The sequence below is a fragment of the Mus musculus genome, chromosome 18 (assembly GCF_000001635.26).
Source record: "Mus musculus strain C57BL/6J chromosome 18, GRCm38.p6 C57BL/6J".
Lineage (NCBI taxonomy): Eukaryota > Metazoa > Chordata > Mammalia > Rodentia > Muridae > Mus > Mus musculus.
The window spans coordinates 60509366-60523111 of NC_000084.6; the positions used below are offsets into that span (position 1 = coordinate 60509366).

Sequence of the window (13746 nt, forward strand, 5' to 3'; positions counted from 1 at the left end):
TGATGATGCGAGTTCGATCCTCAGAACCCGCATGGAAAAATCAACAAATAAAAGCCATGCATAATGCCATGCCCTCTCATGCCCTCCCATGTACTACAGAGGTGCAGAACCACCCTGTGCTTACACATGCAAACTGTAAGCGTCCCTGTCAGAGTGTTAAGACAAAGCTCTATCTTAAATATGTTTTTGAAGGAGCTACTTGGCTGAAATTCAAATTCTTCCAGGGTTGGCACTTTTTAAACTCAAAAGATATATTCAGAGTTTCACTTTCTGCTAAAATGTGCATTCCATTCATCAGGTGCATCCTTTTACATCAGCCACCTATATAAGAATGTGATGCCAAGCTCTGACCACTCAGAGCACCAGGGACCCTTTGTGCTATAGATAAAAACACAGCAGAACCCCTACTGGGTGCGCTTGCCTGCTTGATTTGGCAGGGCAACATCGACATTGCACCCTTTTGCACAAGTAAATAAAACGTTTTCCCTTGCTGAAATACTTTGGATTTTGTGATTTTTTTTTTCCTTACGAGTTTCATTTCTTCCTTATTTCCTTTCTTTTCTTTAGTCCCATTTCTCTAAAAAAGGAAAAATAGCTCACTTATTTATTTTTATGTGTATGAGTGTTCTGCCTGTATGTATGTATGCATGCATGGAGCCCCTGGAAGTCAAAAGAAAAGGTCAGATTCCCTGGAATTGTCGTTACCAGTGGTTGTGAACCACCATCTGGATGATGGTAACTGAATCCCAGGTCATCTGCAAAAGCAACAAGTTCTGTGAATGGCTGAGCCATCTCTCTGGCCACCCAGACACATTTATTACATGCAGTGCTAAGGAATGAACAAAGAACATCACACATGCTTAGAGAGCAGATACCAACTGAGCAATAGCCCAGGAGACACTTCTTTTAGAAAAAAATCAACTAGCCTTTGCTGGCATCAAGTAAGAAAACAGACTCAAGTTGCTAAACATGCTTATGAATCAAAAGTCAGAAGATGGAGCCTTCTATGGACCTTCCAGAAATGAAAAGACTTACAGGAAAAACTACTATAATTAACTCTTTTCTTCCAACTTAGATAAATGGACATTCCTAGAAAATTCCTAGAAAATTCCTAGAAAATAATAATTACTCAAACCTTCCATGGTAGTTTGAATAAGAATGCCCTTGCTGTACACTCATATTTTTTTAATTCAGTCATCTGGGAGTGGAAGTACTTGAGAAAGATTAGGAGGTGTAGCCTTGTTGGAAGAAGTGTATCACCTGGGGTGGACTTTGAAGTTTTAAAAACCTAAGCTAGACCAGTATCTCTTTCTCTTCCTGCTGCCTACAGATCCAGACAGATCGCTCAGTTCCTTCTCCAGCACCTTGTCTGCCTGTGTGCTGCCAAGCTCCCCTCTATGATGATAATGGACTAAAACTCTGATACTGTAAGCAAGCCCCAATTAAATGCTTTCCTTTTTAAGAGTTGACATGGTTGGATGGTACTGGAGCATGCCTGTAATTCCAACATTTGGGAAGTAGAGGTAAAAGAATATCTATCTACAGAGTAAGTTCCAGAGCAGCCAAGGCTACACAGAGAGACTCTGTCTTAAAAATACCAAAGATAGCCGGGCATGGTGGCGCATGCCTTTAATCCCAGCACTGGGGAGGCAGAGGCAGGTGGATCTCTGAGTTCGAGGCCAGCCTGGTCTACAAAGTGAGTTCCAGGACACCCAGGGCTATACAGAGAAACCCTGTCTCGAAAAAACAAACAAACAAAAAAAAAAATAGACAGACAGAGACAGAGACACAGAAAGACACAGAGAGATATGACATGGTCATGGTGTCTCTTCACAGCAATAAAACAATGACTAAGACACTCTCTAAAGAAGAAACAAACAAAAAAGAATAAAAGCCAAATAAAGAGAATAAATTGATAATTTAAAGCCAAAAACACCATCCATAAAAATCCCTGAACAAGAGTTCTATAAAGGAACAGAACTGGTAGAATGAATGTGTGTGTATGTATGTGTGTAAATAGTATAGAATATGTGAATAATATGTAAATACATGGGATTTATTATATTGGCTTACTGTGGTCCTGCTAGTCCAACAATAGCTGTCTACCAACAGTGTTGTTCAGTCTATGAGGCTGAGTATCTCAACTGGTCTTCAGTATATTCCAGAATCCCGAACAAGTGTGTTCTAATGCCAGTGAAATAACGAACTTGCCATCAAGAGAGAGGGCAAGCAGGCAAAGAGCAAGTAGTTCCTTCTTCTGTGTCCTTTATATAGGCTGACTAAAAGATGTGGCCCAGATTTAAGGTCTATCTACCTACCACAACAGAACCAGATTCAGAGTGGGTCTTCAATGAAGAAAAGTCCCCCACAGATGTGCCCAGGCTCTGAGGGTTTAGTTAATTCCAGACACAGTCAAGTTGGCAACCAAGAATAGCCACCGCAGTAGTTAAAGTGTGCTTACTGCTTCTGCAAGAACCCGAGTTCATTTCCCAGCACCCACATGGTGACCCACAACTACCTGACCCTTCTTTTGACCTCCTTTGACTCCTACACACACATGGGTGCAAATACATACACTCAGGCACACAAACACACATAAACATAAAAATAAATAAAGTTCGGAAAAGCTCAGACTCAGATGACTTCACTGGCCAATATACTAAACATTTTCTTTTTCTGAGACAGGGCTTCTCTGTGTAGCCCTGGCTGTCCTGGAACTCGCTCTGTAGACCAGGCTGGCCTTGAACTCAGAAATCCGCCTGCCTCTGCCTCCCAAGTGCTGGGATTAAAGGCGTGCGCCACCATTGCCCGGCCACTACTAAACATTTTAAAAATTAATATGTGGGGTAACTCTTGGATATTTATTCTTTCTTTCCTCCAGTCCTCTGTCATCCTATTAATCCCTCTGCTTAATATTATATTAAAATGTTCCTCAATAAACTTCAACTCTGATTCACAAAAAATTAATAGGCTATATCAACTTTCCAAAGAAGTGGATACTTAAAGATTCAGTTACTTTTCTTATTGCTGTGACCAATAAGACACCTGACAACCTAAGGGCTCATTGGGCCTTTGCTTAAAGGTTAACATCCCATCCAGTAGGGACACATGGCACAAAGAGCAGCCCCAGCTGTGACAGAGGACACAAGGCAGCTAGCCAGTCACACTGCGTCCACAGCCAGGAAGCAGAGACAGACACTGGTTCCCAGCAGGCTTCCTTCTTTCACTCAGTTCTAAGTTTGGCCATTTAACCTGAAAAATCCTAGGAAAGAGTTCACCTTTTCTATAGTCAATTTTATTGTACTTTAAAAATTAATTCTGTGTGCATGCAGTTTGTGTATGGAGCAAGCATGCAAAGGCATAAAACCAGGTCAGAGTACAACTTTCAACTTTCTCTTCTTCTACACTGTACATCCTGGGGATTGAACTTTGGTCGTCAGACTTGGCAGCAGGTGCCTTTAACTCCTGAGCCTTATCACTGGCCCTCTGTAATCAAACTTTGTTGTCTTGTTTTGTTTTGTTTTTTGTTTTTTCAAGACAGGGCCTTTCTGTATAGCCCAGCTGTCCTGAAACTCACACCAAACTCAGAGATCCGCCTGCCTCTGGCTCCCGAGTGCTGGGACTAAAGGTACCTGCCACCACCACCTGGCTTGTGATCATACTTGTTAAAGATTTGAGACAGGGTCTTTTGAGACCAAGATTGTCATTGAACTCTTGATCCTCCTACCACTACCTCCCAAGTGATAGAATTTCTCTAAGTACTACCAGGCCTGGCTCACAAATAACTTTTGAAGTTTGTCATTATAAAAGTGTACTGATAAAAACATTCAGAAATAAACCAGAAGGTAACCAGCTGTTCCATCTACGTCATACTAAAGCATGGCGTAGAGACCATCTGACTCCAGGGAAACAGCTTTTGCTTGATTTAGTGTTTACTATCAGTTAAGAGTCCGGAGATTTATAACCCCATAAAGTCGGCTGCTAACTTGAAGAGAGCCGAGTACAGTGCATGTGGGATTTTGTCTGTTCTTCCCAGTGACGATACAGATGATTTCTGTCAGACGGCAAAGAGAACCAAAGGTTGTGCTTCTACTGCTCTGAGCTCAAGCCATCTTCCCAAATGCCAAATCTCTAAGTAAAAGCAAAACAAGAGTGCTGCTCAGAATTTTTGAAAATTGATTTTGAATGCTGCTTCTGCATTCCTTGACAGCCACAGCCACATAATTGATGTGTGTAAGCCTCAGTTTTTCCTTCTGTAAAATGTGAGTGTGACAGCCTATCTGGGGGGGTTGTAATAGGACAAACGAGGATTCAATGAAACCAAAAAGGTCAGAGTGTGTTGGTGGCAGATATTACTGCAGGACATGGTATATGTGGACAGCAGCTATGAATAGTATGTATAATTCTTCTCTTCCTAAATTTTTATTAAACTGAAACCCTGCTTGTCCAAAACTAAATGGAAAATTAAAGTTTACCCCAAAACCACTCCTTTTATCCAGGTATAGTGATGCACATCGATAATCTCAGCACTAGTGAAACTAAGGCAGGAGGATCACAAGTTCAAGGCCAGCCTTGGCTTCACAGAAAATTCCAGGCCAGGCTGGCGATTGAAACCCTTTCTCTCTCTCTCTCTCTCTCTCTCTCTCTCTCTCTCTCTCTCTCTCTCTCTCTCTCTCTCTCACACACACACACACACACACACACACACACACACACACATTACATTTTCTTTTTGAATCATCAGCATAAGGGAGTAGAATAAAAGTTCTAACCCACAAATTAATGAAAAATCACCTAAGATTTCTCTTTCTAACTCTGAGTTTGTGTCTAAGGGAAAGTTAGATGTGTGAAATCAGGTTCTTTGGGGAGACAGAGCCAACTGGACAGATGTGTGTTTGGGAAAGGAAAAGGAGCGCGTGGGAGGAACGGGAGGCTGATTTCAAGAAACTGAAGAGCTGGCTCCATGAATGTGGACTCTGGGAGGATAGGCAGTAGAACAGAAACACAAAGAGCTCATGTTACATGGAATCCAAAGGCAACCTGCTGGCTGAGGCCCCTGAACCTTTTCTCTGAAGCCCTGAAGCACAGCCAGATTTAGGAGGGTAATCCAGCATTTTAGAACCTTTCTATTTAAACCTTAATCCCATCTCAGAAATAACTTTCAAAGGAAAATCTAGACGTGTTTAACCAAATACATTAAGAACTATGGCCCAGCAAAATTAACACAAAGTCAACTAAAACACACTGACTACCAGTTTGGGGAAAAAAAAAAAAAAAACTTAACCAGGTAACAGTATGTCTAGAGCACAAAGTTTGTCTACAAAAAGAAGAAACAAGTCAGGACTTAGAGAACTGCAAGAAAGTGGGATGTTGGGTCTAAAGATGACGGTGAGAACAATGTCAGCTTCTGGACTCTGAGTGACCCTGTGTGCTGTGTTCTGAGCAGAAAGAGACACTAAAACCCGAGTCTGTGGAAGAGGGCAGGTCACTGGAAGAAAAAAAAATATAGGACTGACCCTGAACGTGTCGAGCAGGCTTTCCTGGCTACCAGGGGTTTCTGCCATAGGAGTTAGGCAAGCTGGTGACCCTGAAGAGGGATTTCACTGTGACAGTGAAGTGCTGGGAGAAAACTGGCACAATATATGATACTAAACAGTACTAGACCATGGCTCCTTTGTCTCTAGTTTGCTGGGACAGTGACTAAATCTCTTCCCTTTGCTAAGTCTTTAGGCTTCAATGATGACTAGAATGTGAAGTTAAATTAGATGATATTTTTGGAGGAACTTGCAACTCCACAACTCCTTTAAAGTTGGGGCTCAGAGATCTTCAGATTGTTACAGTATGAGTTTACCTTTTAAAAGCATTTTTTAATTATTGGGGGTTGTCTGCATGTATACCTGTATATCACATGTATGCAGGAGCAAAAGAGGGCATCAGACCCCATGGAACTGGAGTTATAGATGGCTGTGAGCTGCCACTTAGGTGCTGGGGACCGGACGCAGGTTCTTTGGAAGACAAGCCTGTGCTCTTAATTACTGAGCCATCGATTTAACTCTGGCTTTATCTTCAGGCACATCTGTGATCCACCTTGTTCCATTAACCCACTGTATTAGTTACTTTTGTATTGCTGTGATAAAATGGCCAAGGCAACTTATTTAGGCCTACAGTTTGAGAGGGTTCGAGTCTATGATGGTGGATGGAAGGTAGAGTGTCAGGAGCAGGAAGCAGAGGGCTCACGTAGTAAGCTGTAAGCAGGAACCAGAGAGCTCAAACTAGAAACAGCAAGTCTTCTAACTCTCAAGGGCCCTTCTCAGTGACTGTACTTCCTCCATCACAAACATACTTCCTACGCCTATGCAAACAGTGCTACCAACAGGGGAGCAAGCTTTTAAACGCCTAAGCCTATGGGAGACACTGCCAGCCAAGGCACCATACCCACTGTTGGCTCTGTCCTGACTCAGACATCAGCTTGCCCCTTACAGGCCTTTAAAAGGTTCATTCTTCCAACAGAGTCTGATAGCAGGCCTTAGAACTCCGAGAGTCTGTCTCTGTTCCCATTTCATCCTGGGACTTCCTCTGCTCCACGGATCCTTGGGTAAAATGCCCTCTGCTACAAAGACGCAACACTGGCTTGCTAACTCCAAAAGACACAGCTTCTTTCCTGAAGACATTTGTACTTTGACTAAAACTTCTTATTATAGCTAAAATACATAATTATCCAATTAACAATTAGACAGGCAGGGAGGAAGGTAAAATGATAGAGCTTTCTGGACATTAGGATTTGAGAGGAAACATGATGCTGAAAGGAAAATGGGAAGATTCCATTTTCTAGATTAGAAGCAGAGAGATGGTCACCGGTCTCATTAGTATAATTCTTTGAATGCATTCTCAGAGCTCAACTCCAAAGTATTCAATTATGCAGCCGCACAGTGAGGAGAGCAGACAGATTGTTACCAGCGCGTATCTGTTGCCTTTCTAATTTTTCAAGAAAACTGTAGCATTATTTGTTGGGTTTCTTTTCTTTTCTTTTTCTTTTAAAGATACTTTTTATTGCTTTGTTTGTTTTTTAAGACAGGGACTCAGTGTGTTGTTCTGGCTGGCCTAGAACTCATCATGTAGGCCAGGTTAGCCTTGACCTCACAGAGATTCACCTGCCTCTGCTGAGATAAAGCCTGTGCCACCCTCCTGACTTTAAGGACATGTCTTAGCTGAGCATGGTGGCTCATGCTCATAATCCTACCAACTGAGAGACTGAACAAATACGATAAAACAGTTTTTTGTTTCTTAATTTAACTTGTTCAGGATTACCCAGTTTATAATGGACAGCACTTGATGCTAGTTTGTTTGTCTGCAGTAATGGGAGTTGAACCCAGAGCCTTCCACATGCTAAATAAACAAGCACTCTATAACTGAGCTACACCTTTCTTTTGACATTTTTATTTTAGACACAGTCTCACTAAGTAGCCCAGGCAGCCCTGGAACTTGGAGATTTCCTGCTTTACCTTCCCAAGTAGCTGGGATTACAGGCCTACCTTTCAGAGCTGGTCTAAATATCCTGTGCCCAACTGGCTTCTACTGAGCCAGTAGTCCTCTATGTGCCTCTGCTTTATGCTCTGTGAAATGGGCTCTTTCCTGCCTGGCTAATGCATAGCAGAGAAACACAGAATGTACAGCAAACAAGTACAATGCAGCTTTGACGGTTCACATCCTGGCTATGGGAAAAGGCAGGGGAGGAAGTCAGCACGGGAATGAAGACCAGCAATTATTGTGAAGCCCGATGTTAAAGTACAGTTACCAATTTCACTTGTTTCCTTAAAATACGTACTAAGTTGTACGTGTATTCCTTTCTTGCTTGGAAGATAGACATACCTCTGTGTATTCTACAGCAACGGACCTCAGAGAAGCTTATCAGTACCCCCTTCAGTGCCTCCCAGACTTCCGGCTGTCAGAACCCTTGTGTCTGTGGGTTTTCCCAGAGCCATGGAAAAACATCTGACAGTCAAAGTTCCTGGTCCATTAACAATTCCTCCAGAAACAAGTCTTCAGAGTATAACTATCCTCAACTCCCTACCAATTATAATTGGAAGAATAATTTCTGAGAAGCATGTTATATTGTTTTCCAGAACGTCTCTGTGGATGTAGGCCACAGCCTGATAATCAGATCACCCAACTTCCAGGAACACTTTCTACCGGCATACGCTGACCCTCCACTACGCTAACTCTTGTCTCGGATTCTGCTTCAGACCATGTATCTCCTTGGTGTCTGCCTTCCTGTGGTAATGGCAGACTGTACAACTGCCACTCCTGGTCCCAGGCTTCAGAAAACACCATACTTTTACTAGCCATGGAGTACCATAATGTCCCTTTAGATTCACAAGCAGACACACACACACTTTTGAAAACAACTCCCAAGTTACCAACTTTAGCTGTTAGGTATCTAGTTGGATAGTAGAGGCTTGACAATCATTAACACACACACACACACACTTTTGAAAACAACTCCCACAACAAGCTTTTCTCAGATTGCCACCTTTAACTGTTAGGTAGCTAGTTACATAGTAGAAGCTCGACAGGCATTAAGGAAGGATCCTCCCCAACCCACCTTCAGAATCACCAGCTTGTAAAAGCAGTAACTGAAGTTGCAAGATTCTAAGTGCTAGCCAAAAGAATGGGATCTGGGATGTATTTGGGGCCCTGGGTAGAGACACAGCATTTTGAACTGTCCAAAAGATCATAAAATTCCTATTTATAGGGAGGCTTTCTGAAAAAAAGAAGAAGGAGAAGGAGGAGAAGGAGGAAGAGGAGGAGGGAGAGGAAGAGGAGGAGGATGAGGAGAAGGAGAAGGAGAAGGAAAAGGAAAAGGAGAAGGAGACACTCGTTATCCTTTTGGATTAACTCTTAACATTGGAGTAGAGCTAGCGACTCCATTTCTAGCTTACTTACTAACTATCAGCCAAAGACATCAGTGTCTTTCCACAATAGGCCTCTTCACATAGCTAGCTAGTCATAAGATTCATGTGGCAGGGATGGAGGTGATGTTTATGCTTTGGGTTTTGTTTGGGTTTTATACACACACACACACACACACACACACACACACTCATACTATATTATTGGCTAGATTCTATACATGGGAGAGAACGTGTGGTTGTTTTCTTTCTAAGATTGTGTAATCTCACTTAATAGTAAACATTCTAAGATCATCCAATTTCCTGCAAATTAACTTTTTTATAATCGCTTTTAGAATTGTCATTTCATCACTTCTGTTACATGCTCCCAGTAACCAGGGTATGAATACCACAGAGTATTAACCACCAGAGAAAGCTTAGAGACTGGTTTCACAGACTGGCTCAACTGTAACCAAATATCAGACTGAACTTCCCTGTGAGGGCAGAAAATTCCTCAGACATGTAGTTTAAAGTCTAAAAAAAAAAAAAACCTTTCTAGAAATGAACTGTGAGAAACGCCAGAATGAATAGATGGGAATAGAGGCACCTGGGAAATGCCAATCATCCACAGTAGGCAAAGAAGTCAACATCGTGTCCAAGAAGCTGGAGATGAGGCGAAGCACCTTCCCTCTGAACATCCTTCTCTGCAGGCAAATGAGGAACCTGGAGCGCGCTGGATGCACCTACAGTGTGCTGTGTGCTCCCCAATGCACTTTCCTAAACTCATCTTGTTCTCCCAGCGAGGAGCGAAGCTTATTTGGAAGAGCCTTTGGCTCCGTTACAGATAGACTGGGTTCTCACACAACAGCAGCAAAGTCTCAGGTCTGATCTCTGAAGATCTGGTTAATGTGTTTAGCAAGTGACCGGCTCTTGCCTGGGGCCTCTTGTGAAAGACGCTTTCCTGTCTGGTAACCATCACGCTTTGAGAGTTGGAACAAAGTAAACCTGAGACTGAACAAGTAAGTCAGTTTCAAGACATTCTCTTACACGTTGAAAACTCTCTTCCTTTCTGGGTCTTTTTCTTTGGACCTCTGACAGAGAGACAGTGGTTTCTGAGGAAATAAACTCCCAGTGAGTAAATTCAGGCAAGTCATTTAAATCATCCCCTGGCCCAAACAGAGCCTGGCTGGATGGTTCCAAGATACACCCTTCATGTAATACGAATACTGCCCAAGCTAACCCAAGAAACCGCACAGGTTCAACCTTCAAAATACGCCAGACTCGCTCTCTCTGGTGCTGTCACCTCTGGAGGGGCTCTGGCAGGCAGAGCAAGGCAACCATGGCTCTGGCAGGCCTTGCCCTTCCCCTCATTCCCTCTGCCTTGCTAAAAACTGTGCGATTACATTCTTAAAGCTAGCTACCAAGGTCTGTTCCCTTATTTGGCCACTTCCTCCTCCTGAGGCTGACCACCAAGGTGCAGCTATGAAAATATTAAAGTCCAGAAATCAAAGGCCCCCTTTTGGCTGCCCTAATTAATATGTTCAATCAAAATTAACCAACTCATCCTAACATTTTCCTTTATAAACTGCCCCCAATCTCCCTCATCCTCTACCTCCTGTCTTTGTCTCTTATTCCCTGCCTTTTGTCCTTCTGGAACAAATACATGTCCTTTGCTCTGAGAACTTGGTCTTGGTATGTCTGTGCCAATACTGGTCCTTTTAACCTCTTCCCTACATCACTGTAGCAGTCTATTAGCTAGCCTCTACTCCTCTCCTTTTCTGTGTTTTCACTCTAAAAACTTCACATACAAGTGGCACTTGTAAAATGTAGACTGTCTCTGCTCCTTTTGAAAACACGCTGTCCTGGTTAGAATTTGTCAGCTTGACACAAGCTAGAGCCATCTAAGAAAAGGAGCTTAACAGCTGAACCATCTCTCCAGCCCGGGGCATTTTCTTGGTTAATGATTGATATGAGAGGGCTCAGCACACCGTGAATGGTGCCGTCGCTGGACAGGCAGCCCTGGGCTATTTAAGATAGCAGTCTGGGCAAGCCATGGAGAGCAAGCTCATAAGCAGCATTACAGGATCTCAGCTTCAGTTCCCGGCTCCAGGTTCCTACCCTGCTTGAGTTCCTATCTTGGCCTCAACCGATGATGGACTGTGCCCCACTAGTCAAATCAAACCTTTCCTCCCCAAGTTGGTTTTCATCATGGTGTTCATCATAGACACGGAAAGCAAGCAAAGACACATGGAATGGTCTCCAAGTCCCTTAGAGCAGTATCTTAAATGCTTTTCAAGATCCCACAAACGCTGCCGTCAATCCTTCGGTGCCTCGTTCCCCAGGGCTCTTCCCCAGTTACCCTGTAATGGTTCTCTGACCTCCTGGCTATTGCTCCTCTGGGCCTCCGAGACTTGACACATCCTTTCCCTGTCATCTACTTCTCTCAACGTCTACTTTCTCCCATCTTTGCTCAGATCTCATCTTTTCAGGAAACTTATCTTGTCACTCTATGTAAAATGTCTGAGATCCCTTCCTTCCATTTTTTTTCCTCTCTAGCTTCTATAGAAAAAAAAAGAATTGCTTAAAAACAAAAGGATATTTTTCTGGGTCAGAGTCATCGTGAGCTCAGAGAGTTGGCAGAACAGAGACTGTCTGTCCATGGGACTGTCATCTGAGAGCCATCATCCTAGAAGCCAGGACCCTACCCTAACTAAACAGCTTAAAAGCAGCTGTTAGACAGCAAGGACCACAGTTATCCTGAAAGAGGGTGCTGAACCCACATCCCTGCTACCTCGACAGAACACAGAGGTAGCATCCCCAGGTCCTACAGAATTGGTACCAGGGTCCTGTTAGTCTATCAAGAAGCAGCAGCGTGACGGACGGGGAAACCCTCAGGGAGGCTAGAGGTGTGCTTGAGAAACTCCTGCTGCAGACAAAGCGAGGACACTCTAGAAATGTGTGACACATGTGCTCACAAACTTTCGTGGCAAAACCAACAGGCTCTCTGTGGTCACTGGCTTTCTCTTGTATTGGCTTGATTTACTTTTCTTTTTTAAGTGTTAAGAGGGAAACTAGGGGGCTGGAGAGATGGCTCAGTGGTTAGGAGCTCTGACTGCTCTTCCAGAGGTCCTGAGTTCAATTCCCAGCAACCACATGGTGGCTCACAATCATCTGTAATGGGAACTGATGCCCTCTTCTGGTGTGTCTGAAGACAGCAATCATGGTCTTATATACATTAAATAAATAAATAAATAAATAAATAAATAAATAAATAAATAAATCTTTTAAAAAAAGAAACTAGGTTTTCCTAGTTTTCTTCTGTTGTAGACATCAGTTAGCTAATTGCTATGAACTGGGGAGTTGTGTTTATGGAGTTAGAAAACAGAAACTGTAACAAGGAAGCCTCTGAGAAGCAAGTATGGCATACATCTCTAAACCAGCATTTCAGAGGCAAAATGATCCTAAGTTTCAGGCCAGCCTAGACTACAGGAGAGAGTCTGTCTAAAAAACAAACTAACCCATGGAAATGTCCTTCTGCTCTGAGTTTTTTTTTTTTTTTAAATCTGAAAAATACAGGGATGAGGATTGGAAACCTGTTAGTTCACGTTCAGTCTTAGTCACATTCGGCCTACTATACCAGAAGACCACAGTGGGTACCCACCAACTCCAACTTCAGGGCCAATGCAACCACTGCCTTGGTCTGTGCAGCCTGAGCATATTGCTGAAGAAGCTGGCCCTGCGGGGCTTCAGATGCCCAGCCAGCTGTCTTCTGGGCCTGTTCCTCTCTCTGCTCCTTTACCTGGGCCTGAGCTTCACCCGTGCTTAGGGCTCATGCTAGTTGCCACTTAAACTCAGAGCATTCCACTGTTGGCAACTGCTATGGAAACTCAGCCTGTCAAAATGGAAACCTCTAGTCACTATAGGCAAGCAGGAGAGCACTGGGGGAAAAAAGCTGGGCTGCCTTCTGCTCTGTGGGGTTTCATGTATACATCCCTGTCAGACAATGTTAGTGCTTTTGGTAGTATTTGCATGTGATGTGTTCAGAGGCAAAAGTCATCAAATACAATTTATTGTATACCTGCTCTGCCTCAAGCCCTTTGTCAGGCATCCACAGAGCTCATTCTTTAGAAAGGAGATGTGTTTGTTTTAAAAATATGCCACATGCAAGTTGCTCTAACAGGTCACAGTTGTAGGAAAAGGGAAAGCATGGCCAACCCTGCTATTTTAGTGTTTGGGAAGTTTTCATAGAGGAAAATACCCTGGAACTAACAAGCAGATGAAAAGTTCCTGACTGAGGAAACTGCACTTACAGGGTCCCAAAGGGATAAAAGGACCAAGAATATTCCTGGGTCAGAGTTAGAGTTACACAGGACTTGAAAGCAGGGTGAGGTTTAAGTACATGAGGCCAAAGAGGCAGACAGGTCTCTGATCCTGAAACGCTTATCCATTACCCTAAGAGTTTGGGGGTGGGAGGCGGGTTGCCTTATAGGTGACAGAGAGGCCAAGGAAGAAAGACAAACAATAGAACAAATTTACTTGTATAAATAGGATTATACAAATTTATTTGTATAAATAGGATTGAAATGTGATTTTTAGAAAGACCAGTCTATCTCAATGTTTATTTTGTTTTTGTTTTGAGGCAAGATCTTATTCTCTCATTCTGGCAGGCCTGGCCTACCAGAATACTGGACCACACTCACAGAGATACTTGTGTCTCTGCCTCTCCAGTACAGCACCATGCCGGCCCAATCAGGCTCAATGCAGAGGACAGATTGGGTGGCGGCTGAGAGAAAACCTAGGAGGAAAACAATACCACTCTGAACTAAGAGAGTTGAAGAGAGATGAAAGTTAGAACTAT

The 13746-nt window shown here is 43.2% G+C and overlaps 1 protein-coding gene across 1 annotated transcript in view; it reads right to left on the reverse strand.

The window, feature by feature from the left end:
- Smim3 (small integral membrane protein 3) overlaps nt 1-9584 on the reverse strand; it is a 44759-nt gene extending 35175 nt beyond the window's left edge. Inside the window, exon 1 of the mRNA XM_006525482.3 lies at nt 9496-9584. The gene's annotated coding sequence lies outside the window, so the exon portion shown is untranslated. The remainder of the gene's footprint in view (nt 1-9495) is intronic.
- Between the last annotated feature and the right edge of the window lie 4162 nt (nt 9585-13746).